Source organism: Triticum aestivum, chromosome 5B (genome assembly GCF_018294505.1).
Source record: "Triticum aestivum cultivar Chinese Spring chromosome 5B, IWGSC CS RefSeq v2.1, whole genome shotgun sequence".
Taxonomy (NCBI): Eukaryota; Viridiplantae; Streptophyta; class Magnoliopsida; order Poales; family Poaceae; genus Triticum; species Triticum aestivum.
Window position 1 is genome coordinate 174563428 of NC_057807.1, and position 12135 is coordinate 174575562.

A 12135-nucleotide genomic window follows, 5' to 3' on the forward strand; every position below is an offset into this window, starting at 1 on the left:
CTCTCATTTTCCTCTCCCCCACTTCACAAAAATTTGTCATTTTATTCGCCTCTCTTTTTCACCGATCTCTTGTTTCTAGTCCCGATGGCTTGCGTCCCTACTCCTCCATTGTCACCAGATTTTGAAGTTCTGTAGTTCAAGCAAAGACAAGGAGGAAATTTGAAAGATGTCTGGTATAGGATTATGGAATCGTATCGTATTTCTAGCCTAAAGGGGGATGCTAAGGTTTTACTTCATAATTTTTACATAGGATTAGCTTTGCATCATAGACAACTTCTTGATTTTGCCGCTAAAGGAAATTTTATTGTGCTTGATGCAAACACTGCCTATGAAATCTTGGAAGGAATTTTGGGAATTCCTCCTCAAAATAAGGGGTTTTCCTTTACCCCTGAGGGAGTTCAAATGTTGGACAAACTTGGTGATTTACATAAACATATGGTCGAAATACAGAAATATAATGAACCCCTCAAGCACCTGAATGGTAGTATCAATCGCATGAATACCTTGATTACTCTTTGCAACAAGCAATTGGATATTTTGGATCGACGGTTTATTTTCTAGAGAATTTAGGGAAGTGTAAAGAGCCTCCTGGGTTTTAGAAAACCCTTAGAGAAGTTGCCAAAACTTCGGAAGACAAAACTTAGATCCTTGCTTTATGCATAGCTAAGGGCGTAAAACTATAGCGCTTGTTGGGAGGCAACCCAATGAATAAATTTATTTTTGCTTTTTGCTTTCTGTTCTTGAGTGTTAGCATAATTATGCTACTATTATGATTGTGTTATTTGTGTTTTTAATTAGTGTTTGTGCCAAGTAAAGCCTTTAGGATCTTGTGGGGTGATAGTTGTTTGATCTTGCTGAAAAAGACAGAAACTTTATGCTCACAAAAATAATTATCATAAATCACAGAAAAGAGATTTTGCCCTGATTATTTTTGTAGAAGATTAATATACAAATTATTCCGGTCGTCCTAATTTGGTACAATTGTTGGAGTTACAGAAGTATTCGAAAGTTCCAGATTACTACAGATTGTTCTATTTTGACAGATTCTGTTTTCTTTGTGTTGTGTGCTTATTTTGATGGCTCTATAGTTTTCTTTGATGAGTTTTTGCCATATAAAAGTTGGAATACAGTAGATATAATAAAAAAACAAAATAAGAATTGGTTTTACACAACACTTATAGTAGTGGTTTGCTTTATTTTACTAACGGATCTCACAAGGGTTTTGTTGAGTTTTGTGTGATTGTAGTTTTCAAGTTTTGGGTTATCTTACGATGGATGAAAGAAGGATAGAAGAGCCTAAGCTTGGGGATGCCCCATCATCCTAAGCTATTATCCAAGAATGAGCAACCAACTAATCTTGAGGATGCCCCCAAGTGGCATCCCCTATTTCTTCTAATGATCATCGATATTTTACTCGAGGCTATATTTTTATTCATCACATGATATGTGTTTTGCTTGGAGCGTCTTGTGTGATATGTGTCTTTGATTGTTTTATTTTGTGTTTTAAGTCATCAATCCTTGCTGGACACACCTATTTGAGAAAGCCAAAACTATGTCATGACTTGTTAGAATTGCTCTATATGCTTCACTTAAATTTTTATGAGTAATGGACTTGCTCTAGTGCCTCACTTATATCTTTTTGAGCATGGTGTGCTTAGTATTTTTGAAGAAATGCTCTCTTGGTTCACTTAGATTTATTTTAGAGATAGTAAAATTTTGAAGAAATTCTCTCTTTCTTCACTTAAATTATTTTGAGAGAAAGAAAATATGTTATGCTCATGATCTTCACTTATATTTGTTTGAGCTTATGAAAAGCAACACATGAAAATTAGTCCCAAAGTGATAGATATCCAAGAAGGATAAAGAAGAAGAAAATATATGTCATGAAGATCATTGGACAAAATAAACTTGATTACTAGTAATAGTTTTGAGATATGATGGTGTGATATGTGAGTTATGTTGATGATTAATTATGCTCAAGTAAGAATATTGGTGTTAAGGTTTGTGATTCCCTATGCATGCACGAAAGTCAATAATCATGCAATGAAAATTATATCCTACTTTTGGTGCATTATTCGGTGTTAATTATGCTTAATGCTTACTTATGAGATTATTCGTTTCTTTGTTGGTCACTTCTCAATCTTTTTGCTAGCCTTCATTTTGCACCAAGTATGACCTCTACTTGTGCATCCAAAATCCTTTAAACCAGTTTTGCCACATGAGTCCACTATGTCTACCTATATGCGGTATTCTTTTGCCATTCTAAGCAAATTTGCATGGGCCATCTCTAATTTTCAAAATAAACTTCTCTTTTGTGTGTTTGTTTCGCTCGCGGAATGGTAATGGGTAGCTAATATTTTCCATGCTAGATGTGTTATTCTCACGATGAGTGTTTATTCACTTTTCATTGCACGAGAGTAAGGCAAAGGTATTAGGGATGCCCAGTCCCGAAGTGCAAAAATGAATTTACTTTATGTTGTCAAACAATAAATTCCTTGGAAAGTGTTGGTATGGAGGGCACCCGTGGATACGGCTAGCCATGGAAAGTGAAAGTTATGGTGGAAAAAGGAATAAACTTTATTTTTTGTTTGGGAACCACCTATGATATATCTAGCATGGAAAGTGTTGGGATGCTCCAAGTTGTTTTTGTTGGTGGGATGGATACACCTCCCAAAATGTTTTTATCTCTAATTTTTTCGCTTTGAGCTCTGGCACCTCTACAAATCACTACTTCCCTCTGCGAAGGGCCTTTCTTTTACTTTATGCAATTTTTATTTTTGAATTTGAGTATCCATCCTCTCTTATAAAAGCACCAACTATGGGACAATATGATCATACATAAGTATTGGGTGTAAGTAATGTTCGAGTGTGTTTCATGAATGGATCAATGTTTGAGCATGATGGGCTAGGGATAACTTGTTTTAGCATTGATATTTTGAAAGACATGGTTGCTTGTTGATATGCTTGAGTATCTAAATTATTATGTCAAAACTAGACTATTGCTTTGAATCACATAAAAGTCCAAATGTCCATGCTATGAAGAAAAGAATATGATATGACATGGTAAACAACACTCCACATCAAAAATTCTGTTTTATCACTTACCTACTCGAGGACGAGCAGTAGTTAAGCTTGGGAATGCTGATACTTCTCCAACGTATCTATAACTTTTGATTATTCCATGCTGTTTTATTATCAATCTCGGATGTTTTATAATCATTTTATAGTCATTTTATATCATTTTTTGGTACTAACCTATTGACATAGTGCCAAGTGCCAGTTGCTGTTTTCTGCATGTTTTTTACATCGCAAGAAATCAATATCAGACGGAGTCCAAATGCCACGCCAATTTACGATGATTTTTTATGGACCAAATGGAAGAAGATGGGCCCTGGTTGCACCTGGGGGAGTCCCGAGGAGGGGACAACCCACCAGGGCGCGCCAGGAGGCCCAGGCGCGCCCTGGTGGGTTGTGCCCACCTCGGGTGCCCCTTGGACCAGCTCTTTGCTCTATAAATACCCCAATATTCCAGAAACCCTAGGGGAGTCGACGAAATTTTTATCCAACCGCCGCAGTGTCCAGAACCACGAGATCCAATCTAGACACCATCACGGAAGGGTTCACCACTTCCATTGGTGCCTCTCCGATGATGCGTGAGTAGTTCTTTGTAGACCTTCGGGTCCTTAGTTAGTAGCTAGATGGCTTACTCTCTCTCTCTCTCTCTTGATTACCAATACAATGATCTCTTGGAGATCCATATGATGTAAATCTTTTGGTGGTGTGTTTGTTGGGATCTGATGAACTTCGAGTTTATGACCATTTATATATTTTTATATCCATGAAAGTTATTTGAGTTCTTTGATCTCTTATATGCGTGATCTCTTATGGCCTCGTATTTCTTCTCCGATATTTGGGTTTTTTTGGCCAACTTGATATATTTATCTTGCAATGGGAAGAGGTGTCCGGTAGTGGGTTCGATCTTATGGTGCTTGATCCCAGTGACACAAAGGGAACCGACACGTATGTATCGTTGCTACTAAGGATAAAAAGACGGGATCCATATCTATCGCAATAGATAAACGGATCTTGTCTACATCATGTCATCGTTCTTATTGCATTACCCCATTTTTCCATGAACTTAATACACTAGATGCATGCTGGATAGCGGTCGATGTGTGGAGTAATAGTAGTCGATGCAGGCAGGAGTCGGTCTACTAATCTGGGACGTGATGCCTATGTAATGATCATTGCCTCGATATCGTCATGATTATTTGAAGTTCTATCAATTGCCCAACAGTAATTTGTTCACGAGAGAAGCCACTAGTGAAACCTACGGCCCCCGGGTCTTCTTTCTCATATATTTGCCTTGCGATCTACTTTTTCCTTGCGTTTATTTTCAGATCTATTAAACTAAAAAAATACAAAAATATCTTGCTACAATTTATTTGTTTTGCGATATATTTATCCCATCTAGAAATTTATCTCACGTCCTTTGCCTATCTTGAGGCGCCATACCCCGAATGGGATTAACAACCCCTTTAACACGTCGGGTTGCGAGGTGTTGTTATTTGTGTGCAGGGGCTGTTTATGTTGTGTTGCTTGGTTCTCCTACTGGTTTGATAACCTTGGTTTCATATCTGAGGGAAATACCTACCACTGCTGTGCTGCATCATCCCTTCCTCTTTTGGGAAATACCAATGTAGCTTCAAGCGACATCAACATGTTATTGGCATTGAGGGTGTCAAATTCCTCAAAGATCTTCTTTGTGGGGCTTGTGAGACTGGAAAGATCACCAGAGCCAAGCACCCCTCGAACACTATCATGACCACCTCTCGTCCGTTTGAATTACCTCACATGGATCTCTTCGGCCCTACTCATTATGCCACATTCACTAATGCAACATCTCTATATGGCTTTGTCATTGTTGATGATTATTCTCGTTACACATGGGTGCATATCATCACTTACAAAACTGAAGTGCAGGAAGTATTCAAACGATTTTCCTCAAGAGCATCCACGAACTTCGGTGTGAAGATCAAGCATATCCGGAGTGATAATGGGACCGAGTTCAAGAATATTGGTCTTGATGACTATCTTGATGAACTTGGCATTACTCACGAGTTATCTTCCCCTTATACTCCTCAGCAGAATGGCGTCATGGAGCGCAAGAACATGACTCTTGTTGAGATGGCTCGCACTATGCTTGATGAACTCAAGACACCTCCTCATTTTTGGCCTGATGCTATTGATACTGTGTGCCACATCATTAACAGGGTATATCTTCACAAATTCTTCAAAAAGACCTCATATGAACTCGTCACTAACAAGAAATCCAATGTAAGTTATTTCAAAGTCTTCGGTGCTAAATGCTGGATTAGAGATCATCATCACAATTCTAAATTTGCACCGAAAGCACGTGAGGGTTTTATGCTTGGTTACGGGAAGGACTCGCACACCTACAGAGTCTTCAACACCTATCACCACAAGGTTGTTGAAACTCTAGGTGCGCAGTTTGATGAAACTAACGGCTCACAAAGGGAGCACCTACCTCCTGTGCTAGATGAACTGTCACCTGAGGAATCTATTAAGTTCAAGGCTACTGAGGATGTTATACCCACTGAAGAATCTGATGAAGAAGTCATTCCATAACATGAAGAAAATCATGCTAGTGCACCTGGAGGAAATGGCTTTGAAGAAAATGCTGGGCCAAATCAAAGTCGTCAACCTGCTCATCCTCGCGTTGCAAATGAAGTGCATATTGAGAGAATCAGCGACGACATCAATGCACAAGGTCCTCTCACTCGCTCAAAAGCTTCACATTTGTCTAACTTTTGTGGGCATTTTGCTTTTGTCTCTATCATAGAGCCCACCAAAGTTGATGAGGCCTTTCTGGAGCCTGAGTGGATTCAAGATATGCAAGAGGAATTACATCAATTCGAGCTCAATAATGTGTGGGAGCTTGTCAAGCGAGTAGACCCACACAAACACAACATCATTGGCACAAAATGGATCTACCACAACAAGCAAGATGAAAATGGCCTTGTGGTGAGGAATAAGGCTCGTCTTGTAGCTCAAGGCTACACACAGGTTGAAGGAATTGATTTCGTTGAAACTTCTGCACCTGTTGCTAGACTTGAGGCTATTCGCATATTGCTTGCTTATGCTAACCATCATAGTATCATCTTATATTAGATGGATGTGAAAAGTGCATTCCTCAATTGTAAGCTTGAGGAAGAAGTATATGTTGCTCAACCAGCAGGTTTTGAGGATCCAAAGCTTCCTGACCATGTCTTCAGACTAAACAAGGCTCTCTATGGCCTCAAGCAGGCCCTTCGGGCATGGTATGATACTTTGAAGGAATTCCACATGAAGAGAGGTTTCAAACTTGGTTCACTTGACCCAACTCTTTTCACCAAAACATATGATGATGAATTATTCGTGTGCCAAATATATGTTGATGAAATTATGTTTGGTTGTACTAACCACGTTACAGTGATGAACTTGCCTATATGATGAGTGAAGAATAACAAATGTCTATGATGGGAGAATTGAAATTCTTCTTAGGTCTTCAAATTCATCAACAATGCAACTACATCTTCATATCTCAAGAGAAATACCTCTAGGATGTGTTGAGGAAATTCGGCATGAAAGATTGCAAAGGCGTCAAAATCCCTATGCCCACGAATGGCCATCTATGCGCCAATGAAAATGGTAAATACTTCGATCAAAAGGTATACCGCTCCATGATTGACTCTTTGTTGTATCTATGTGCATCTTGGCCAGATATTATGCTTAGTGTTTGCATGTGTGCCCGATTTCAAGCTGCACCTAAGGAATCACACCACAAGGCTGTGAAACATATTCTTCGAGATCTAGGTCACACTCCAACACTTGGATTATGGTATCCCAAGGTCTCATCTTTTGACCTCATTGGATATTCTGACTCTGAAAATGCTGGTGATCGGGTGGATCGCAAGTCAACATCAGGCACATGTCATTTCCTCGGATGATCCTTGGTATGTTGGTCCTCGAAGAAGCAGAACTGCGTATCACTTTCTACTACTGAAGCTGAGTACATTGCTGCTGGTTCTTGCTGTGCTCAATTGCTATGGATGAAACAAACCTTAAGGACTATGGCATCAATGTGAAGAATGTGCCACTCTACTGCGACAACGAGAGTGCCATGAAGAATGCTCACAACCCAGTTCAGCACTCGAAGACAAAGCACATCTAGATTCGTCATCATTTTCTTCATGATCATGTGTTGAAGGCCGACATCTCCATCGACCACGTGAAGACTGAAGATCAGCTGGCAAATATATTCACAAAGCTCTTGGATGAGATGACATTTAGCAAGTTGTGGTGTGAGCTAAATATCTTAGAATCTTCGAATGTCCTTTGAAAGGACACACATCCTAACATTTATGCAAAATTGATGAATTAGATGTGCAACACATAAAGTAACGTTTTTCTTCAATCAATGAAGACTAACCCTCTAAGTGTGAAGAAATTAATGAAGAATTTGTTTCTCAGAACCCTACGAAATTGTACGCGGTGTCAAATAATCATTCTTATATGGTGGGTCACGCCACCAACCAAAGTTGAAAATCTCCAAATTTGAGTTTTTCCTCATTTTTGCAATTATATATTCTGCTAATATTAGCAGAATAACTATTCTGCACACCACTTCGGCACTGCACGCTCAACAGAAGCGCACTGCATCATTTTGACGGCGAGCACTGCAATAGAGACTAGTGAACTTCGTGTCGAAAAAATTTGCACGCGGTGTTTTTTCGGTACTGTTTTCGCTCTAATTTTTTAACCGTTTATCGGAATGAGGCGTGTAATATTCCATTGCAAAGCTATGGATTAGGCGCAACTTCGACATGTTGAACACTTTTCGAGATTCCACACGGTTTAAGAGCAGTTTTGAAAATAGTGCGGCGGATGATGAGTGGCAGCGATTGTTTTTTTCGCGTTTTTTTCTAAACCGCTTTTCAGAATGGAGCAAATGATACGCCGTTGGATAGATATCGTCGAGGCGCATCTTTTTCATATATAAATCTTTCTCTAATTCATTACGGTTTAAGAGCAGTTTCAAATTTACTAAATTGCGGAATTCTGTTTTTCAATTTTTTTTCAAATTTTCGGTACTGTTTTCGCTCTAGTTTTTGAACCGTTTGTCGAAACGAGGCGTGTAATACGTTGTTGGAAATCTATGGACAAGGCGCAACTATCATATGTAGGAATGGTTTTGAGATTGCTTACGGTTTTAAGTTAATTTTGAAAATCGTGCGGCGGAGGACGAGTGGCAGCGACCGTTTTTTTTTGAAATTTTTACAAACCGGTTGTCGAAATGATTCAAATGATTTGCCATTGGAAAGATATCGACGAGATGCAACTTTTTCGTGTAGAACACACTCTCTAATTCCTTACCGTTTAAGAGCAGTTTTAAAATTAGAAAATGCGGACACTCTGTTTTTTCGTGACACCAAAATCGTCGTCGGACAGAAAAACACACTGCTTCAAACTGAAAACTGCACTGCAACAGACAGTCAAGTGAACTTCATGATTTCTTTTTGTCAAACATAAATTTTCTCGCACAATTTTTTGTTGTCTTTTTTTCAACTTTTTCCGAACGAGAGTGGACCACAACACTTCCGAAAGTGAACCGTAACACTACCAAAAGTGAACCTCATGAGTACTTGTTGTCTTTTTATACTTATTAATTTTTTACGCGCGTTGACCAAGCGAGTGGACCTTTCATCGGACAGAAGAACGCACTACTTCAAACGGAAAATGCACTGCAGCAGGCAGTCAAGTGAACTTCATGATTTCTTTTGGTCGGACATAAACTTTTCTCGCAAAAGTTTTTGTTGTCTTTTTTTCAACTTTTTTTTGAACGAGAGTGGACCGCAACACTCCCAAAAATGAACCGCAACACTATCAAAAGTGAACCTCATGAGATTTTGTTGTATTTCTTTCATACTTATTAATTTTTTACGCGCGTTGACCAAGCGAGTGGACCTTTCATCGGACAGAAGAACACATTGCTTCAAACGAAAAATCGCACTGCAGCAGGCAGTCAAGTGAACTTCATGATTTCTTTTTGTTGGACATAAACTTTCTTGCAAAAGTTTTTGTTGTCTTTTTTCAACTTTTTTTTTGAACGAGAGTGGACCGCAACACTCCCGAAAATGACGCAACACTATCAAAAGTGAACCTCATGAGTTTTTGTCGTATTTTTTTCATACTTATTAATTTTTTACGCGCGTTGACCAAGTGAGTGGACCGAAAGGAGTGAGCGAGTGAACTACATCTAATAGGAAGCAAGCTTCTTTTGTGATGTTTTTGTGTCTGTTTTACCAAGTGAACCATGGAGTAGTTTTATTTCCATTAACAATATGCACAGTCAGCTCGCATCACACACAAACATTTGGGTATGTGTCCTTGAACAATAAAACGAAACTTCCGAAAAATGTTGGCATACTTTTTCTCTCCTTTGGTACATGTGCCGCACTACTCGTTGATGCAATCCGCACTGCAAGACATAGACCAAATAAAAGTTAACCGGGGCACAATTTTTGCAGAAAGTTAACTCATGTACAATTTTCTTTTACAAAGTGAACTCCTCTATACTATGCTATAACCATTTGAAAGTAAACTAAGGACTGCATGCAAGAACAACTAAACTGATGCTAAATGTAAATGTGTCCCGCACAACAATGAACATTTTTTTGCCCAAATAAACTTAACTTATTATATATTTTTCGCAAAAAGAATTGTCTTGCTTCTACAAAAAAAACACACCAACAGTGGAAATTCTTAACAACAACGATGGCTAGAGGACCTGGCAAAAATGGAGTAATGCACACAACGGAGCTGAAACTGAACCTAACTTTTTGCACCGCACGCACTGAACATTTGTTCCAAAATCAAGCACCGCTGTATCGCAGAGTGCACTGCATCAACACATGCCACCATAGAGATAAAATAAACTGCAGAAATAGCACGAAGTGAAAGCAAATACGTGTACCGAACAGAATTTGCAAAATTAGCCTGTCCAGCGAGCGGCTGAGATGGATCCAGCGGTGCTCGTTGAGCCTGGATCTGCTCCATTGCTGGCGGCTTCCCACTGTGGTCACTTCAACGACAACCGGACGCGAGGGCTCCGGGAGAGCTCGTGGTCGCCGGGGCTGACCGGGAAAGGCGGGTCAGGCCGCTAGGGAAGCCCGATGTGGTGGCGAGGCAATGAACCGAGATGAAGTGCAGTGGGCGGGGACTGGTGGTGCACTTTGTGTCGACGGTGCCGTGATCCGGTGGGCGGAGGACTGAGCTGCACGGGGCTGGCGGCGCAGTGGCTGCCTCGGCTCCCTCGTTGTGGACCCCTGAGATAACTGAACCCCCTCCAATTTTTGAAGCCAGCTGCCCCTGACGCCCCTGGGATTGCTAAGTCCATTGGCTGTGACAGTTGACTGCATGGCTCAAGAGCAAGGGGGAGGATAGCTCGCCGGAGCTAGGGGCGGACAGGAGCTGGGCTGGCCATGGATCTGAAGCAGGCAGGGCATGGCGAGGAGGCTGCCGTGGGTAGCAGAGGATCCGCGCGCGCGGATGCACGAGGTGGAGAGGAGCGCAAGTGTCACGCGGAGATGGTTGTAGGGGGCGATGCGCTGGTCGTCTCCGAGCAAGAGGTCGCCGGGGCACCATGCATCTTGGTTGCCTTGACACCATGGGAAGGTAGCAGGGATGGAGTGGAGTGGATCCGGGATTGGCCGGCTCCGTCGCTGGTCGTCTCCGGGCAAGAGGTCGCCGGGGCACCGTGCATCTTGGCTGCCTTGACACCATGGGAAGGTAGCAGGGATGGAGTGGAGTGGATCCGGGATTGGCCGGCTCCGTCGGTGGCGCGGGGGGGGGGGGGGGGGAGGGGATGTGGGGCGCACGGCGGGGGGAGGTTTGTGGTCCGGGTGGTGCAGAGGACGCGCGGCGGCCCCGGCCAGGAGGAAAAGGTGCGCGGCGGCGCGTGCCCGGGGGAAGAAGGTGGGATGGGGGAGCGGGGCGCCAGCCCCTGCGGGCCGCACGATGGAAGAAGGTGGGGTGGGTTGCGGGCCGCGCCGGGAGGGAGGGGGACGTTGACGAAGGTAGTGGGGGATTCGGGGGTGCGGTCGTTGGGGAGTGTTATCAGAATAAGCATTTTGATGTGCAGAATAAGGTCTTAAGGGTGTTATCATAATAGACCCACCTATATATATATATATAGAGCATAATTGGTTTGATGCCAAAAGTCTGCATGCCAAAATTTGGCAACTCCCAAATATTGGCTAGAGATTGGTTGCTTGCCAATTCTCGTTGCCAATCTCACAAAAAGTTGCCAAATGTTGGCAACTTTTTATTTTGCCAAATGTTGGCTTGCCAAATATTGGCAATGCCAAATGTTGGTAGCAAACCAATTATGCTCATACATACATACATACATACATACATACATACATACATATATATATATATATATATATATATATATATATATATATATATATATATATATATATGAGTCTTTCATGTCCTCAACAACATTCACTTATTGCTAATTCTTCAATTTGACATTTTCATCTAAGTGAATGTGATCGGACCCGTTCTCCCTCTATGCTAAACTCAACCCAGCCTATTCACAAATTCTTCATATGCGTTCTATTTGAAACCCGTTCAAAATCTTCACTGTGTCTTTGAAAGCTGAAGAATCTGCGACCGAAATTTTAAAATATTCATATCTATTTTTTCGGCTTCTGCCACTCAAATCGTTCCGCATCCCACGATAGGATTAATCTATTCACCCATGATCTAATATGATCTCCACTTCTTAGTACGTGGGTGACACATGTCGCTAGGATGGCAAGGGTCAGGGGCACGTTCGTCCAATTTCGTTGGACGAGCGGTTTTTCAATCGGCTATAAATACCCCTCGCCCTCCTCAGACCTCATTTACTTCGCTCGATCTCACTCCCTCGCTCGAGCTCTTTGACCTAGCACCACTGCTACTCTCCATCATCGCCAGTGAGGAAGAGCTTCACTGCCTCGACCTCGTCGCCGTCGTACTCGCGTCGGCCACAGAAATCTTCACCTCCGCCGCCATCGTAGC

At 41.6% G+C, this 12135-nt stretch overlaps 1 long non-coding RNA gene across 1 annotated transcript; it reads right to left on the minus strand.

Annotated features, from left to right (window-relative positions):
- Positions 1-9445: 9445 nt before the first annotated feature.
- On the minus strand, positions 9446-11141 carry LOC123110944 (uncharacterized). Its single transcript, XR_006453862.1, has 2 exons — positions 9851-11141; positions 9446-9541 (listed from the first exon to the last, which is right to left on the minus strand). It is a non-coding gene; the product is annotated as an uncharacterized lncRNA (long non-coding RNA).
- Positions 11142-12135: the final 994 nt, after the last annotated feature.